The 18,380-nt window shown below is 38.0% G+C and overlaps 1 long non-coding RNA gene across 1 annotated transcript; it reads left to right on the plus strand.

Annotated features, from left to right (window-relative positions):
- The first annotated feature begins 4,283 nt into the window (after nucleotides 1-4,283).
- Nucleotides 4,284-17,356, plus strand: LOC142852857 (uncharacterized). Its single transcript, XR_012911010.1, has 4 exons — nucleotides 4,284-4,319; nucleotides 4,939-5,039; nucleotides 10,159-10,404; nucleotides 16,170-17,356. It is a non-coding gene; the product is annotated as an uncharacterized LOC142852857 (long non-coding RNA).
- Nucleotides 17,357-18,380: the final 1,024 nt, after the last annotated feature.

Here is an 18,380-nt window from a genome sequence, read left to right on the forward strand (position 1 = left end):
TTGTTTGTTTGTTGTTGTTGTTGTTTTGGTGTGTGTGTATTGTAGACAGAGACTGCACATTCATTTCTCAGCTTCCCAGAACCAAATAATCACACAAAACCATATTAATTATAACACTGTTTGGCCTATTGACTAAGGCTCTTTATTAACTAATTCTTACATCTTAAATTAACCTATTTCTATTAATCTATGTATCACAGAAGGCTGTGGCCTATTGGTAAGGTACTGGGTACCTTTCTTCTTCAGCAGCTACATGGCATATCCCTGATTCCTCCTTCTTTCTCCCTGCATTCAACTTAGTTTTCCCTGCCTAGCTCTATTCTGCCCTGCCACAGGCCAAAGGAGCTTCTTCATTAACCAATTGTAATGCAATATATTCACAGCATACAGTGGGGAATCCCACATCAGTGTGTGTGTGTATGTGTGTGTGTGTGTGGTGTGTATGCTACATGTATGTAGGTGGTAGCAGAGGCTAGAAAAGTGCATTGAAGTTCTTGGAGCTGGTGTTACATGCAGTTGTGGCCAAACTAACAAGGGTATTCAGAACCAAACTTAGGTCCACTGGAAAAGACTCTGCTAACTACTAAGCCATTTGTCCATCTCCCATGTTCTGTTTTACTGTTTACATGGTATATAACTATGGCTCTGTAGTATAGTTGAAATCAGATATGGTGATGACAGTACTGCTCTTCTTCTTTAAGATTGCTTTGGCTTCATGAAGAACACATGCAGGTCTGTATGAATTTTAGGGGTTTGTGTTTTTTGCTTTCTGTTAAGTAAAACCTCATTACAAGTTTTATAGATTGCACTGAATTTTCAGATGGCTTTTGGCTTTTCCTTTTCTTCCTCCACTCCTTTCTCCATCCCATCTTTCTCTCTTTCTTTCTTTTTTTATTTTTCCATTCAATTATTTTCACTTCGTTCCCTCCTCCCAATCCCCTCCCACTTCGCCATATCCCCTCCTCCCTCTCCCACCCTGCTTGAGAGAGGGCAGGGAACCCTGCCCTGTGGGAAGTCCAAGCCCCTCCCCCTACATCCAGGCCTAGGGAGCTGTGCATCCAAATAGACTAGGGTCCCAAAAAGCCAGAACGTGCCGTAAAAACAAGTCCTAGTGCCGTTATTAATGGCCTCTCAGTCAGCCCCCATTGTCAGCCACAATCAGAGAGTCCAGTTTGATCACAAGCTCATTCAGACCTGGTCCAGCTGGATTTGGTGAACTCCCATTAGAACAGGCACACTGCCTCAGTTGGTGGACCAACCCCTCACAGTCCTGACTTCTTTGTTCATTTTCTCCCTCCTGCCTTTCAATTGAACCTTGGGAGCTCAGTCCGTTCCTCTGATGAGGGTCTCTGTCTCTATCTCCATCTGTCGCTGGACAAAGATTCCATGGTGATATTCGAGATAATCATCAGCATGATAGTAGGGCAAGGACCGTTCAGGTACCCTCTCCTCTGCTGTCCAAGGACCTATCTGGGGACATCCCTGTGGACACCTGCGATCCCCTCTAGAGCCAAGTCTCTTGCCAATCCTAACATGGATCCCTTAATGTAGGTATCTTCTTCCTTGCTTCTATATCTGCCCTTCCTCCATCTCCACCCTCCCACTCCCCCCAAGCTGTTGCCAGTCCTTCCCTTCTCTCTTCCCTCTCTCCCTCTCCCCTTCCTCCAATCTCACCCCACCCCTGCCCCCACCCCCATGCTCACAACTTTTGCTCGGCAGTCTAGTTTACTTCCAATTTCCAAGAGAATCTATAAATGTTTTTCTTTGGGCTCACCTTGTTATTTGGCTTCTCTGGGCTTGTAAACTATAGGCTTAAGGACCTTGGTTTATGGCTAGAGTCCACAAATGAGTGAGTACATACCACAAATAGATCCATATCTATCACCATGCACAAAACTCAAGTCCAAATGGATTAAAGACCTCAATATAAATCCAACCACATTGAACCTTATAGAAGAGAAAGTGGGAAGTAGACTGCAACACATGGGCACAGGAGACCACTTCCTACATATAACCCCAGTAGCACAGACAATAAGGGTAACATTGAATAAATGGGGCCTCCTAAAACTGAGAAGCTTCTGTAAAGCAAAGGACACTGTCATTAAGACAAAAAGGCATCCTACTAAATGGGAGAAGATCTTCACCAATTCCACATCAGACAAAGGTCTGATCTGCAAAATATATAAAGAACTCAAGAAACTAGACTTTAAAATTCTAATTAACCCAATTAAAAAATGGGGCACTGAAATGAACAGAGGATTCTCAACAGAAGAACTTCAAATGGCCAAAAGACACTTAATGCCATGTTTAACTTCCTTAGCAATCAGGGAAATGCAAATCAAAACAACTTTGAGATATCATCTTACACCTGTCAGAATGGCTAAAATCGAAAACACCAATGATAGCCTTTTCTGGAAAGGATGTGGAGTAAGGGGAGCACTCATCCATTACTGGTGGGAATGCAAACTTGTGCAACCACTTTGGAAATCAGTGTGGCAGTTTCTCAGGAAATTCAGGATCAACTTACCTCAGAATCCAGCAATACCACTCTTGGGAATATACCCAAGAGATGCCCAATCATACTACAAAAGCATTTGTTCTACTATGTTCATAGCAGCATTATTTGTAATAGCCAGAACCTGGAAACAACCTAGATGCCCCTCAATGGAAGAATGGATAAAGAAAGTGTGGAATATGTACACTCAGCGGTAAAAAAACAATGACATCTTGAATTTTGCATGCAAATGGATGGAAATAGAAAACACTATCCTGAATGAGTTAACCCAAATTCACTCTTTCTTTCTTTCTTTCTTTCTTTCTTTCTTTCTTTCTTTCTTTCTTTCTTTCTTTCTTTCTTTCTTTCTTTCTTTCTAGGTTTGTCTTCCTGATTTGCTTTTCAGCAAGTTTGTTGTTGGTATATTGAAAAGCTTTGATTTTTGTATGCTTATTTTGTATCCTACTACTTTATTGAAAGTGGTTATCAGATCTAAGACTTACATGGTCAAGTTTTAATTGTTTTGTTTGTTTATTTTGCTTTCTACCCCAGTCTAAGGTCATATCATCTGTAATCAGGGATAATTTGATTTCATTTTCTATTTGAATCCCTTAATCCACTCTAATTCTGTCTCATATCATATAATATTATTGCTACAATTCCAAACTCTGAATTACATAGTAAGGGAGAGTGAATTATTCTTTTTTTTTTCAAGACAAGGTTTCTCTGTGTAGCTTTAGAAAGCCTGTCTTGAAACTTGATTTGTAGATCGGACTGACTTTGAACTCACAGAGATTAGCCTGCCTCTGCCTCTGGCTCCTGAGTGCTGGGATTAAAAATGTGCTAGTCTGCCTCTTGTGTGCGTGTGCTCAAAATTGTTATGCTGGGAAATGTTAGTTGTCACTTTGACACAGTCAGGAATCACTTGGGAGGCCGTTGAGCACCATGTGCCTGTGAGGGATTAACTTGACTGCTTTAATTGATGTAGGAAGCCCTGTCCTCTGTGGGCAGTGCCATCCCCTGGCAGGGATCCTGGGGAAAGTGGGGAAAGAAAGCTGAGCAGCTCTTGGCTTTTTTGCTCTGTGAGCAGCTGCCCGCAAGCAACTTCCCCATATGATGGACTGTTCCCTTGGCCTATAGCAAGAATAAACCTTCCCTCCTCCCTACACACAAAAGGCATGCACTGATGTGGGAGTGTCATATATCAATCTGTTGATTTCATTGGTTAAGTAATAAAGAAACTGCTTGGCCTCATAGGTTAAAATATAGGTGGGAGGAGTAAACAGAACAGAATGCTGGGAGGAAGAGGAAGTGAGCTCAGACTCGACAGCTCTGCTCTCTGGAGCAGAGAGGCCATGCTCCGCTCTCCCAGGCAGATGCACGCGATGAAGCTCCGACCCAGGATGGACGTAGGCTAGAATCTTCCCGGTAAGTGCACCTAGTTGTGCTACACAGATGATTAGAAATGGGCTAAATTAATATGTGAGAATTAGCCTAGAAGAGGCTAGATAGAAATGGGCCAAGCAGTGTTTAAAAGAACACAGTTTGTGTGTTGTTATTTCGGGGCATAAGCTAGCCAGGCGGCCGGAGTGCTGGGGATGCAGCCCCGCTGCTCATATTACAACAGTGCACCATCACCACCCAGCTAAAGAGTGAATGTTTTTATTCAATTCCTAACTTTAGAGGAACTTTCTCAATGTTTCCACACTAAGTATAGATAGAGGCTTTTATGTTAAGTTACAGTCTTTTTTCCAAGTTTCCTGTCTTCCTTCTTCCTTTCCTTCTGGCGGAACTGAAACTTGAACCTGGAGACCCTGCATGCTAGGTGAGTGCTCTATCACTGAACTACAGCCATAGCTCCTGATATAGTCTCTTCTACTCTTCACCATGAAGAGATGCTGAATTTTGTCAAAGACTTTCTCTGCACTATTGACATGATCTTGTGATTTTACTCTTGATTCCATATGTGTGTGTGTGTGTGCGCGCGCGCTCGTGCATGTGTGTGTGTGTATAGATTTAAGTTCCATATATTATTAAGGTGCATGAATTGATTTATATATTTGATTTTAGGAATTTTAAAACTTTACCCTGATTGTTTTAGTGACTGACTGATTATACAAAAACATGTTGTCCAATTTCTATGTGCTTATGAAGTTTCTCTACTGCCTTTTTGTCTGGACTTTTTTGTGGTTTGATAAAGTTTTAAAGACTAAAATTTTCTCTATTTTGAAGAAAATTCCATGGGCTTCTGGGGGAAATACATATTTTGTAGTTGTTAGATGTAATAGTCTATAGATTTCTGTTATTTTATCTATGATGTGCTTTAACTCTGAAATTCCTTTGTTCACTGCTTTCTGAGTGACTGGGGATGAAATCAGGATATTGAAACTGCATACTGTTACTGCATCCAAATCTGCCTTTTTATCTTTTTTCTTTAACGATAGAGTTCACTATTTGTATTTCGGGCTGGTCTGGAAGTCACTATGTAACCGGGCCTTGAGGTGGCAATCTTTCTACAGTGGCCTTCCAACTCCTGGTATTACAGGTGTGTATCAGCATGCCCAGATCTCCTGTTTATCCACTTGTTTTTACTAGTGCTTAGTGGATATGTATTTATAACTTTATCAGTACATATATATTTATAATTGCTTATCTTCATTCTAGATTTGTTCCATTTATTGTATATTGTGGTCTCCTTAATCTCTTTTACTTCTTTTGACTCAAGGTTAGCTTTGCAATGTATGAGTTAATGCTGACATTTAAACCTGTCATCATGAACAGTAATGTTAACTTATTATTAAAGATTTGTGTTTTTAAAGTCAGTTTTGGTTATCTATACATGTAATCCTAGCACTCGGAAGACAGAGATGGGGGGTCATGTATTTGAAGTTAGCCTGAGATTAACTGTAAGAGCCTGCCTGAAAACAAAACAAATAAAAAGTACTAATTAATAAATGGAGTGTAGCCTAAATGCACTTTACTTATAGAGTCTACACTATTCCATAGTAGTATTTTAGGCTTTCATGATCAATCACTCATCAAAAGTAGAAACTTCAAGTCCTGCAACTTCCATTTACACTACATACCTTATGCAGTTGTACTACAATTGACTTTTACACCACAAAGGTTAATGCTATATCACAGTTGCTTCTGAGTATTGGTAGAATAAATATCACAATCATATAGGTTTATAGACTGAAGCATTAGGCTATAGCATTCAGCTTCATGTGTTTCCCCAGAACAATGAAATTGTCTAAACACATATATCTCCATTTTTAAGCAGCACGTGATTATAAATAGATGCATTATTTTGATTAAATTTTCAGTTAATGATAATATTTTAGAGAAGCTAGGTATTACATTTCTGAACTACGTAGTATTTTTATGGAATTTAGAATAAATCATGCAAAAATACAAGACCAATCATGGTGAGTCTGTTGGGCATAAGCTCTGGGGAAGTGAAACCATCTGTGGTATGACAGGATGGGGTAGAATAAAAGCTCATTAAGCACGAGTTTGCATGTTTCATCGTGCCGTGCAGCACCGAGATACATCCTACAATGTAGTGGTACTTCCTCATTGGGAGAGACAGCTCACAAATAATGACATGCACACTTATTATTAATTATGAAAGCTTGACCTTTAGCCTAGGCTTGTTCCCGAATTGCTCTTGTAACTCAAATCAACCTATTTTAATTAATCTACATTCTGTCATATGCTTTTACTCTCTCCCATTCTGTATGTCTGAGTTTTTCCAAGTCTTACTGACATCTCTGCCTCTCTTCCTCCCAGAGTCCCTTCTCTTTGGTTTTTTTTTTAATGTTAATTATTTTTTTTGTTTTATTTATTTATTTATTAAGGATTTCTGCCTCCTCCCCGCAACCGCCTCCCATTTCCCTCCCCCTCCCCCAATCAAGTCACCTTCCCTCATCTGCTCTAAGAGCAATAAGGGTTCCCTGACCTGTGGGAAGCCCAAGGACCGCCCACCTCTATCCAGGTCTCCTAAGGTGAGCATCCAAACTGCCTAGGCTCCCCCAAAGCCAGTACGTGCAGTAGGATCAAAAACCCACTGCGATTGTTCTTGAGTTCTCAGTATTCCTCATTGTCCTCTATGTTCAGCTAGTCCGGATTTGTCCCATGCTTTTTCAGACCCAGGCCAGCTGGCCTTGGTGAGTTCCCGATAGAACATCCCCATTGTCTCAGTGAGTGGGTGCACCCCTCGCGGTCCTGAGTTCCTTGCTCGTGCTCCATCTCCTTCTGCTCCTGATTTGGAAATTCTGCCTGTTCTTTCCTACCTAGTTATTGGTCATTCGTCTCTTTATTAAACCAATCAAGGGGTGCCGTAGGCAAAGACATATCATTTTGGTGTACAAAAAAGATTATTCCACAGCACTACAACTTCTAAGCAAATGGTTTGCATCTAAGAAAGTCAGTGATCCAGCTGGGTAAGGAAGTTGGTAATTAAGTTAGACTGAGGGGCTAGACAAAGACTCTAAAGGACTAAAGGATGGAAAGAGTAGCCATGGGGAACACAAGTAAATAAAACAAGACTTGGAGCAGAGAAATTCTGATTTAGGTTGAGGGAGGACTAATTATGAACTTAGGAACCAATCTCTTGCATGTATTATCTACACAGAGGTTTTGGTTAGAGGCCTGAAGGCTAGGCTGGCTCCTCAACTAGAGTGGGAACAGAGATAGCTGCATTTCTGATGGAGGATAAATCATATCCCGCTGATGTATGCCATAAAGGTTCAGTAAATGACACAGTTAACATTTTATGTGTTTGATAAATTGAATCTGGTATTCTTTCTCTCTCCAGAAGTGCGTAAGCCACTATTTTGAGCCAGAGGGAATAAAAAAAAAAAACACCATTTTTTTTCTACTAGGATATTTTTCTAGAACTGATGGCTTCTACAGCGATAATCAAGATTGCTTTGCCACATAGCTTTATAAGGTACATAGAAGGGTGACAGTGCTTTCTGGCAGACCTCTGTCTAATCAAAATTGTTCCCTTCTGGGCTCAAATGTCATTCCTATGCAGGGGGACAGAAATAATCTCCACGTGACCTCTCCTCCTCACCTCCTCTCCACTTCATTCTGTCATGGAAATTCCTGGTCATAATTTGTTCTTCTTACAGGCCCAGGGTAGAGCTCAATTTCACAGTACTTACCTGTCTGAGGTTCTCAAAGGCCTGGATTTGGTCCCAGAACGACCAAAGGGGAGAAAAGGGGAAAAGAGAATTATTCTTAAACCAATTTTTCACATTGTTATAGGAAGAAAAACTGTTAGTTATACCTAACAATTGAGCAGTTGTGCTTTTTTTTTTCATTAATTAGGTTTTAATCGAACCACTCATCTCTCCTAGAAGTCCATCAGGGAACTCAATTGTAAGGCAAAAAGAATTTAGGTACTGTCCTTAGAAACTTCAATCTGAGGCAAAATGATAGCCCTATTCTCCAGTGTGATTACTCCTCTGGCCAGGATAGTCACAGATGTTAATGTCTCCCCATGGATAATCTAGCCCTATTTTATTGTCGCAGTGATGTAATAATACTTCTGGGGGAGATTCTAGTCCCACTGGGCTGGCAGTGGGAAAGCCTTCTGGATAATCATATTGAGAAAGGAAAGCAAATCTGCAATTTATCAAGGAGAGATTTTATTAAAAAGGGTTTTTGAAATTTTGGAATGGGTATAGCAAGATGCAAGTGCTCTCCAACTGTAGGATCTAAAGACATCTGAAATGTCATGCAGAAATTATATATATATATATATATATATATATATATATATATATATATATATATATGTATACACACACACACATTTGGAAAGAAAAAAAGGGAAAAGGCCTGGGAGTAATTGGCTTGGGAAAGAGGAAATAGCCAATGCCATGGTTATACAACTGGATTATACACCTGATCTGTGGGCTTTCTAGAGACAGTGTGAACTACAGACTGTTGCAATTTCAATATTCGAAGGTTGGTTAAAATTCACAGGACTCCAAGATTTAAGATACATCTGGTTAAGATTTGGTATTGTTCTACAATTTACCCACATAGGCCAATGTGCACAAAGACTTCAGTATACATATATGGACAAAGAATGCAAATTGCAGCCTTTGACAATGTCATTAGAAACTAAGAAAAGCCTCAGTGAGTCTTATGTAAGTCATAAGCATTGATTCTTAACAGTAAGCTGTTTTTTGGAATGCAAAATGATGCTCAGATAGGTAGGAAATTATTAATTGTAATTAGTTTCCTGGAACACAGAGATCAGAGAAAGTTTAATCTTATCAATATCTAAAATGATGCTATTAAGCAAATAAAAAGGGCATTGAGACAAGAGAACAGCCATGAGGTAGAATAAACACAGCAAATTTAAGATGCATGAGAAAATGGTACAATTGATATTAAGAGTAGGAAACTGTCAGAGGCTAAAGCAGCAATTCAGAGAGTAGTGCTCACTTGGATCAAGATGTGGTAGTCAGATACACAGATAAATGCTGCCTTGTGAAATGAAGCCAAGTTGTTTTATAAGAAAACCTGGCCAATCTAGGTTATCAAACTACCAAAGAAGCTTACTAGGAAACAAAGCTACCTCTTCTGAGGAAGCAGTCAAAGAAATAATCAGAAGAGTGTTGATGTGGGATTCCACTCTGTATGCTTTGAATATGTTTTACTACCATTGGTTAATAAAAAGAAGCGGCTTCAGCCTATGGCAGGGCAGAATATAGTCAGGCTGGAAGAGATAAATAGAGAGAGTAGGCAGAGTCAGAGAAACACCATGTAGCCACCCAAGGAGACAGATGCCCTGGGAACCTGTAAACCATGAGCCTCATGGTAAAATATAAAATAATAGAAATGGGTTAATTCAAGATGTAAAAGTTAATAAGAAGCCTAAGCTGATAGGCCAAGCAGTATTGTAATTAATATAGTTTCTGTGTGATTATTTGAGGTCTGGGAGGCCAGGAACGAACAAACAGCTTCCACAGAGGGTAGACACTTGGTTTGATCTGAGAGAAGTTATCATATCCTTATATCCAGAAAGTCAAGGACCAGAGTGACATAAATGGTTAGTTTATGTCAACGAGGTGGCTATAAGGCCACTTAATACTTGATGACAAATGTTTACAATCATTCAGAAAACCATTTACATTTAAAGATTTAACCAAGTATATCATGTGCTAATCCAGAGCCTTAGTGCTTCATTCATTTTGGAGATCAAATATCACCCCAACAAGTTTCTCCTTTGAGCAGAACCTCATGATTTCCTCAAAGGTATACTTCCATTCCAATTCCTAGACATGGGCTCCAGAAAGACTTCCCCGAATATTGCTTTCAAGAATTGAGCCTCAGAGTTGACAATACAGCTCAGTAGCAGAGGGTTGGCTTAGCATGCACAGTGCCCTGAATTTTCTCCCTTGCATAGAAAAACAGAAGATATCCAAAGTCAAAACCAAGATCACATTTCTTCCAAAGAAGTATCAATAATATTGATTTTGATGGATGTTTTGCATAATGTTGACAGCTATAAGCATTAAGCCAGTAGTATTTTTTACTTTGCATTGGTGAAATCACTATAACTTAGCATCGGATATAATTTGCAGATATTATGACCTTTATATACTTTTATCTATGGTTTGAGTGTGAAATATCTCTCCCAGGCTCACGTTTAGCACCTGGATCCAGCTAGCTGTGTTGTTTGGGAAGGTTGTGGAGCTTACAGCAAGTTGATCCTCAGTGGGAAGAGGCTGGCCACTGGAAGTGAGAGTTAAAAGTTTTATAGCCTGGTCCCACTTTTTGTTCAGGCTCTGCTTTCTCTGAGCAGGTAGCCTCCTGCCCTGCCACCATGGCTGCCTTGCCTGCTGTCATGTCGTCTCTGCCATAGTGGACTGTATCCTTTTGAAACTGTAAGTCAAAATCAATCTTTCTTTTTTTAAAAAATATTTATTTATTTGTATATTTTTATTTTATGAGCATTAGGATTTTGCCTGCATGTGTCTCTCTGTGAGTGTATCAGGTCCCCTGGAACTGCAGTTATAGGCAGTTGTAAGCTGCCATGTGGGTGCTATGAATTAAACCCAGGTCCTCTGGAAAGGCAGTCAGTGCTCTTAACCACTGAGCCTTTTCTCCAGCTCAGAACTTTTTTCCTTTTTTTCTTAATTTTTCTTATAAGAAAGTATCTAAGATCTACTCTAATATTAGTCTTTCTGATTTGAACTTTTTAACAGTATATTTGTTTGGTCAAAACAGAACATCCAAGACTGGGTAAGGTGTGAAGGAAACAGGTATATTTTGATCTATGGTTCTGAAAGTCCAAAAGCATAGAGTATGCCTTTTTTGGCTCTGAGGAGGGCACAAACAAAGGAGCAAACAGAAACATACAAGAAAGGGACAAAATGGGCAATCTTGCATTGTAACAACTCAGTCTATGGGTAATTAATCCAGTCTTGGGAGAAAGACATTAACCCCCTTGAAGGCTCCATCTCCCAATATTTCGACGGGGGAAACAAATTTCAGTCTGACATTTTATGGGGCAACAGGCATCTTAAACCATATGTATCAAGCAGTTGTTAAGGTAACTGTAGTTTGCCAGGATGCATATTTCGTGTCAGAAAGACAAAATATTCATAAGACAAGACTGTGTGGTCAAAGATTTCATACTAAAAGAAAACAAAAACAAATAATAATAATAATGAGGGTAAAAATAATGATGATGGTGATGATGATGATGATGATGATGATGACAATAATGAGTGATCAGTGAGATGGCTCAGTGGGTAAAGGTACTTTCTGACAAGCTTGATGATCAGAGTTCAATCCCAAGAACCCATGTGGTAGAAGCAGAGAGCCAACTCTTTTAAGTTGTCCTCTGACCTCCACAAACACACTGTGCTGTACAAGTACCCACCCCTAACATACATGTAGTTATATTATACATGCATCATGTACTAATTTATCAACAGTCATATAAATTCTTTCCATTGTCTAGATTTGCATTCTATTTATGGCTTTTGTACAGGTTGGAGATGAAAATTGTTCTTTGTATTTCCTGAAAGGTTGTTTAAAAACAAGGAGAATAGGGATAAAATCAGCATGTTACTTGCCCTCAGAAGCAAAAATGTTTTCTAACTGTTGCTCAAAAAAAAAAAAAAAAAATGATTGCTCTCTAGCCCAGGGATTCTTACTGGCTTGGGGTATTCCTCTAGCTTTTTATGCAAAATACTACTTTTAATATTTAAATCCTTTAAATTAGAATTGGTATTGGTATTTTTTTTTTAACAGACTTGCTGATTCTCCTGCATACAGTGACAGAGAAGCTCAACAAACTTTCCTTGTTCCCATCCCTAGAACAGAGGAATTGCCTAGATTCCGAGAGATTTGAACAAGGACTTTCTTCACTCACACAGCCAAAACTTTTACCCTAGAATATCCTCCTCATGTGTCTGTTTAGAACAGTCCCTTACCTCATCTTAAATTAATGTAGTAAAAAGAATAAACACATTCAGGTCTATTTCATAATTTGATCCTTGTAACAGTAGAGCCTTGAATTACTACCTGACATATGAAGAAACTGAAATTACAGAGAAGACAAGTGACTATAGATCATATGGAAATTCTAACTCTTTTGTGTTTCCTCAACACTGTCTCTTACTTACTTTTTCTCATTCTCAACTGAAACAGACTATGCAGTCTATTCTAACAACCCAGTAGCAAAATTTCATTACATTCCATAAATTTGTTAGCTAAAGGATGTAATTCCTGTTTAGCTGGAGAGCCTGCATGTCTTAAGGCAGACTTGAGCTACAGTTATTCCTTTAATTTGTGAGCACAGTCTCACATATATTATGCACTTGAAATAAACTAGACACTAACTCCTACTCTGGCATAAATGGAGAAAAAAGTATCTCTCTAGAGCATTATTCAACATAGAGCTCATGAAATAATTCGCAGAGGCCCAAGGTTCATCCTGCCTAAGCAAATTAAACGATTTTGTTAGCTCTGATATCTTCTGTTAGAAGTGCAATGTGTAACTTTATTGGCTCTGCATTATACAGCATCCAGAAGACATTGTTGGTACTCAGCTAGGATGATTTATACCACAGGATATTGATAGTCTCCTTCTTAATCAAAAATCATGCTATTAATACTAATAACACTGCATTCTTTTTGTATGCAAAATCAAAACAAATAAACAAGTGATAAAAAATTGTTTATAAATATTTTTGATGTAATCTTCATTCTTCTTTCATTCTTTTCATGTTTTTAATTTTTGACCAATTACAGTCAGAACATGTCAGAAGATGTATAATTCAAAACATTACTTATTATATTTCAGGTATTTGTTCAAATTCTTTGAAAAGTAAAATTGAATAATATTAATATGGGAATGATGAGGAAATAAATATACTTTATCCTGTATGGAAATGTCTTAGAAGTCTAATCAACGTGGAGTACCATGGTATTCATACAACTATCTCTAACTCTAGTACCAGGGATCCTACACTTATTTTATGACCTCTGACAGCATGAGGCATGCATGTAGCCTACATATAAACATGCAAACAAAATATAATACATGTAACATTTATTTTCAAAAGGCAATTTTGTAAACAATTGGCAGTATTGAGACCATTTTGAAATGACATGTCTCTTCTTTAATTGTCTTCATTTCTATTGGGTATCTTATGTTGGCATCATGTTGCACATGATTGCTGAACACTAGGAGATACTATGCCTGTTGAAATAGTGTTAGTACACCCAGAAGTCCAAGATTCAAACTCTGAGTGTGTTAGTCATCATACTAACTTCTAAAGAGAGCATAGCAATGGAGTGTTCATTGCAAATAGAAGTATGAGAGGTAGAGAAGATATATAACACAATATTCTGTTATATAAAGTTAAAAATAAAATTATTATTTAATATTTATAAGTACCTGGAGACTATCTTAATAAGAAAGTAAACAAATCATGAAATTGTTGTGTATGGTTGGACATGATGCTATCTTGTTAGCTGCAGATTTACGTAATGATTCTAGCTTCTGTTTTAACTGGTGTTTTTGTAGAAGTTCATTACATTGTATTAATAAAAAATCCATTTTAAACAAGAGGATAAATTTGTGTAAAATATATTCACAATTTTAGGTTTTCTTTGGAATTAGACATTAGTAAAAGTGACTTAAGTGGGAGACTTATTTAAAAGAAATGTCTAATGCCTTGTATTCTCATACAACTATCTTATCCACTGACAGTATTCTGACTTCATTGGTTTGCCTACTTGTTTACATTCGAATGTGACAGACTGTAACCAATAACATTAAATTATTCCAGTCTAACGTGCTTATTTCTTCCTGCTTTACTGTCTCTTAGGGGGTTTTGTAATGTATCTTCAGTGATCAGTTCTCTGAAATTCTGCCCCACTTTGGTGGTTTGAATGAAAAATATTCCCCCCTGTAGGCTCATGTGTTTGAATAATTGGTCCTTGCTTGGTGGGTACATTGGGGAGGTTGTGGAATCTTTAGGCAGCAGAGCCTTCCTGGAGGAAGTTCATCACTGGCAGTAGACTTGGAGAGTTCATAGCCTCACCTAACTTCTAATTAACTTTATTTACCTCCTGTTTGTGGTTAGAGATTTGATCTCTCAGCTTTCAGCTTCTGCTGTCTCCTGCTGTGCCTCCCTCAGGGCTGAGGACTCTCATTCTGGAAAGTAAACCGGAAGTAGACTCTTTCCTCCATAAGTTGCTTTGGTCATGGTGTTTTATCACAGCAACAAAGTAACTGAGACACTACCCCCTTGGAAAAGCAACTAATGCATCATCTGAGCCCTGTAATTTATAAGTTGAACAGCTTCTTCTTGTCTATAAGTTCAGAAGGAATTATAAAAAGTTTACAATAATACTTTAGACCAAACAAACCAAATGAGCACAGCATGCCTGTGCAAGTCAAAATGAAGAATGTATTTGGATCTCTGCTGGTCTGTCCACCCTGGGATACTGGTGTTAAGTGATTGGGACATTCCTGTGTGCTAGCCAGAGGCTAAAAGAGCAATGGGATCCATAAAAGAGCCCTAAGCACAACCAGAGCACTCATCTGCTATTGATTACCAAGTACCCTTTCAGCCACCCTGGAATGGAATGGTAATAATTAATGTCTGCCACGTTTTATTTCAATTACAGGTAATAGCATGCTAACACTCACATGCACACGTGTAAAATTTTTTCTAGAATAATTTCTATTTTCAGTTAATCCTTTTTATTTTAGTCACCCAACTAGCAAAAATTTTCTACATGGCTCTTAGTACCAAATAATTTGTTATTTTTCTAATCTTGGGTGTAAAGAATTCAGCATTTAGAGTTGTAGTAATCTTGTATAAGAATAATCATAAAATAACTTTACATTTAAGTAAATAAATGTAAGACCTGAGACCTCTGACACCCAAGTATGAAAATTTCTTTCTTCATTTTATGTATGAAATGGTAACTGTTTCTTGAAAACTAACTTTTAACTTACTTATCAATGGTAAAGATAGTTATTTCTTCTGAGAACTAAGAATAAATTTTTTGGAAGAAAAGGTAAATTTTTGCTAAATAATGTTCCTGTAAGATATAGAAAAGACCTGCAGTGTATTATGACTTAATCACCAAACACTAATATAGTTTCAGCAAAAATTTAAATTAGATGATTTAAAATTCTTTTATTTTTATTATTCATTTATTTTTGAGATTATAATATAGTTACGTCACTTCCCCGTCTCTTCCATCCCTCTAAACCCCCCAGTATACTACTTCTTCAAATTCATGGTCTTTTCCTCATTAGTTATGTTACATGCATACATGTATATGTATTTGCATATATATATTTCTAAAGACCAGCAAGACCTGTTCTGTATAATGTTACTTGTATTCTTGCTTTCAGGGCTATTTAATATTAGATAAAACAAATTGATCGCTCTGAGTTTTTTCAAAACACAAATCAGATGTTTGTGTATTTTATTCATGTAGCACTTGAGTTTTCTTATTTCAAAAATTTATAGTTCAGATATATTCAAATCCTTTAAAATTGGCATGTGAGAATGACCATGAGAGTTTAACTATATAGTCTATTCATAGCAATCTGTTTTCTCAAATACGGCAAGCATGTAAGCCTTAGCTTGGGAAAGAAGAATTGGACACTGAGAGCAATGTTCTGGACACATGTGGAGAAGTGTTACTTCTTTTACCTGGGACTCATTAGCAGATGTAAACAGTAGACTTGTGCCTGTGCTTGCAGTGCAGCAATGCAGCAGTTTGTGCTGGGTCTAAGGACAGAATCACAAAGCTCTTTGGTTCAGAAATGGAATTTAAAACTCTCTCCGTGCTTCCCAAACAGCCCACATAAATAACAAAGTAGATGTGGCGTGGTTAAGTAACAAGTTAACATCCTAGTAGCTACAGCCTTCACCCCCTGGGAGAAGTGCTCTCTTTCAAGGCTAGAGCCCGGCTTTCCCATTGCTGGATCTCAAAGTACTATGCTGACCCTGAGCCTGGTTTCCTTCAGGGTCCTGAGGATAACGTGTTAAGGTTAAAGGATCTTTAAGTAACAAAATCCAAAAGCTGGGGTGTCACAAATCAGTATTGTTGCAAACTACCAACGGCTGTCTCTAATTTTGTTTTTGTTTTTGTTTTTGTTTTGAGACAGGTTCTTGCCTGGTAGCCCTGACTGGTCTGAAACCCACTTTGTAGACAAGGACTGGCCTTGAACTCACAGAGCTCCAGCTGCCTCTACTTACCAAAGGCTGGAATTAAAAGCACGTACCATCGCACCTCACAAGTTCTAGGTTCTTAAGCTATCTAGGACTTCAAGCAGCCTTAGCGGATGGAAATGTGTTAACCTCACCTCAAAATAGCATTTTAGAATACTAAAATGTAATAGCATGAGTGTGTTTAAGGGCATGAGCTTATTTTTGCCGGGCATCTTTTATTTCTAATCAGTAAATTAGTAATTATCAATGTTATATGCAAAAATGATTAATGAAGATTCTCCTTTACTAGAATCATCCTTTCGCTACTGGTGTTCAAGGGAGGCTCTCAAGACCTGCCCCGTAGGATCCGTGATCTTCAGATGTTCACGGAACATTCCCCATCGCTAGCAGCATCCACATGCTATTGCTGTCCCAGGAAGGTTTCCCTCCCTAGTAAGATTTGTGATCTGCAGATATCTAGGGAGCATTCCCCCTCACTAACAGCATTCATGTGCTATTGATGTCCGGGGAAGGTTTCCCTCCTCCTTAGGATCTGTGATCTACTGGTGTCCAATGTTTAACTTACAGCACACTGTAGAAGTTAGGGCTTGTCTTATTTATTTATGTATGAGTATTCAAATAGCAGTATTGCTGAACGACTGAGAGTTAAACCACCAGGGATTTTGGTGGTTTTCGCACATTTCTTGCTTGCTGATGTTGGTAATAAATGAAGGGAGTAAGATTCCTTTCATTTTGGAGGAAGCACTACATTGATCTGATGTAAACTGGCTGAGGACAAAGTGTAGTGAATCCAAATATTCAGAAAAGGATATTTAAGAGGAGGACTTTAAATTTCTTAAAAATTACTTACCTTATAGTGATTAAAAAATTGGGCACAAAACAAAAATGTATGGAAATACCTCCCACAATGACCATTTGTTACTGGTAAAATGAATAGCATAATGTGGAGTCTAGCAAAAGAGATTCAAACATTTCATATTTTTATTTACACAGAAAAGTACTCATTTCTAGATTATAATTGGGTCAAGAGTGCTTTGAACCATGCCTTCATCTACTATTTTATTTAAAAAAACAAATAGCGCCTTTGGTAAAATTTAAGCATTTTTAAAGCCACATTTTTTTTTTTACCAAATTCCAACAATTACTCTGAAGTACTTTCATCACTATTAGCAATTATTGATAATAATGTCAATTAAACACTCATATGAACAATGAGCACAATTATTTTCATTCAAATTTTACTTTGTAATCAACCAAGCATATTCTTTACCTGATACCCACTGTGTACTAGTGAGTGAACACTTTTTTCCATTTAATATCCTTATTTATATTTTTCTTGTTGCTCATTTGTTGATTTCTATTGATGTGACAGTTTGCTAGAAAAAGCACGCATTTCTCTTCTTGAAGGTAGAGTCTTATGAGTATGTAAATCATGTTTGATGTAAAGAAGTCTCTCTTTGGAATGGCTCTGTACCTTCTTGACTTATACTGAATATTAGCCGTAGCTTAGGACACAAACTCATGAAGATGCTCAGCTTTTCAAGCAAAAAAAATCGGAAATAGTTGCTTTCTGGTTACAGAAAGCATTATGTATCGCTGATCCTAGTCTTCTCAGTTTAGGCAAATGCTTTGTTGAGAAATAAATAAATAAATAAATACTGCCATTTAATTTTTATTGTATAGGTGAGTAGTGGGCTAGCAATATGAAAAGACACATGGATTGTCTGCTCTGCATGTTCTAGTCTCTTTTTTTAAAATGCTAATTCTGAGGCACGTCTTTGAGCAGTTTTAAGTTAACCTGCCTGGTTCAATGTGTTCAGATGGCTTAGAACTCTGTAAAATAAGCCAGTTTTTTTTTTAAAAAAAATAGTGTTTTGTGCTGTAAAAATATTCTACTGATGTTCAATTTCAGCTCTAGACAAATATCTTGCACACAAACCCCAGGAAAGTATTAGGCTGGGATCTCAGCGCTGGCCTCTGAAGTCATTGTCAGTGTCTAGACAGCCTGACTGTGTTTCCCATTCAGGGCAGAAGTGGCCCTCAGCTGGAGAGAACTGCCTCACTTGCACCCTTTCTCCAAATACCCACTCAGTGGTTCTTATGCCTCAGTGCTAGGGAAAATACGTGGGGATCTTGGTAGAAATACA

The sequence above is a fragment of the Microtus pennsylvanicus genome, chromosome 6 (assembly GCF_037038515.1).
Source record: "Microtus pennsylvanicus isolate mMicPen1 chromosome 6, mMicPen1.hap1, whole genome shotgun sequence".
Classification (NCBI taxonomy): Eukaryota; Metazoa; Chordata; class Mammalia; order Rodentia; family Cricetidae; genus Microtus; species Microtus pennsylvanicus.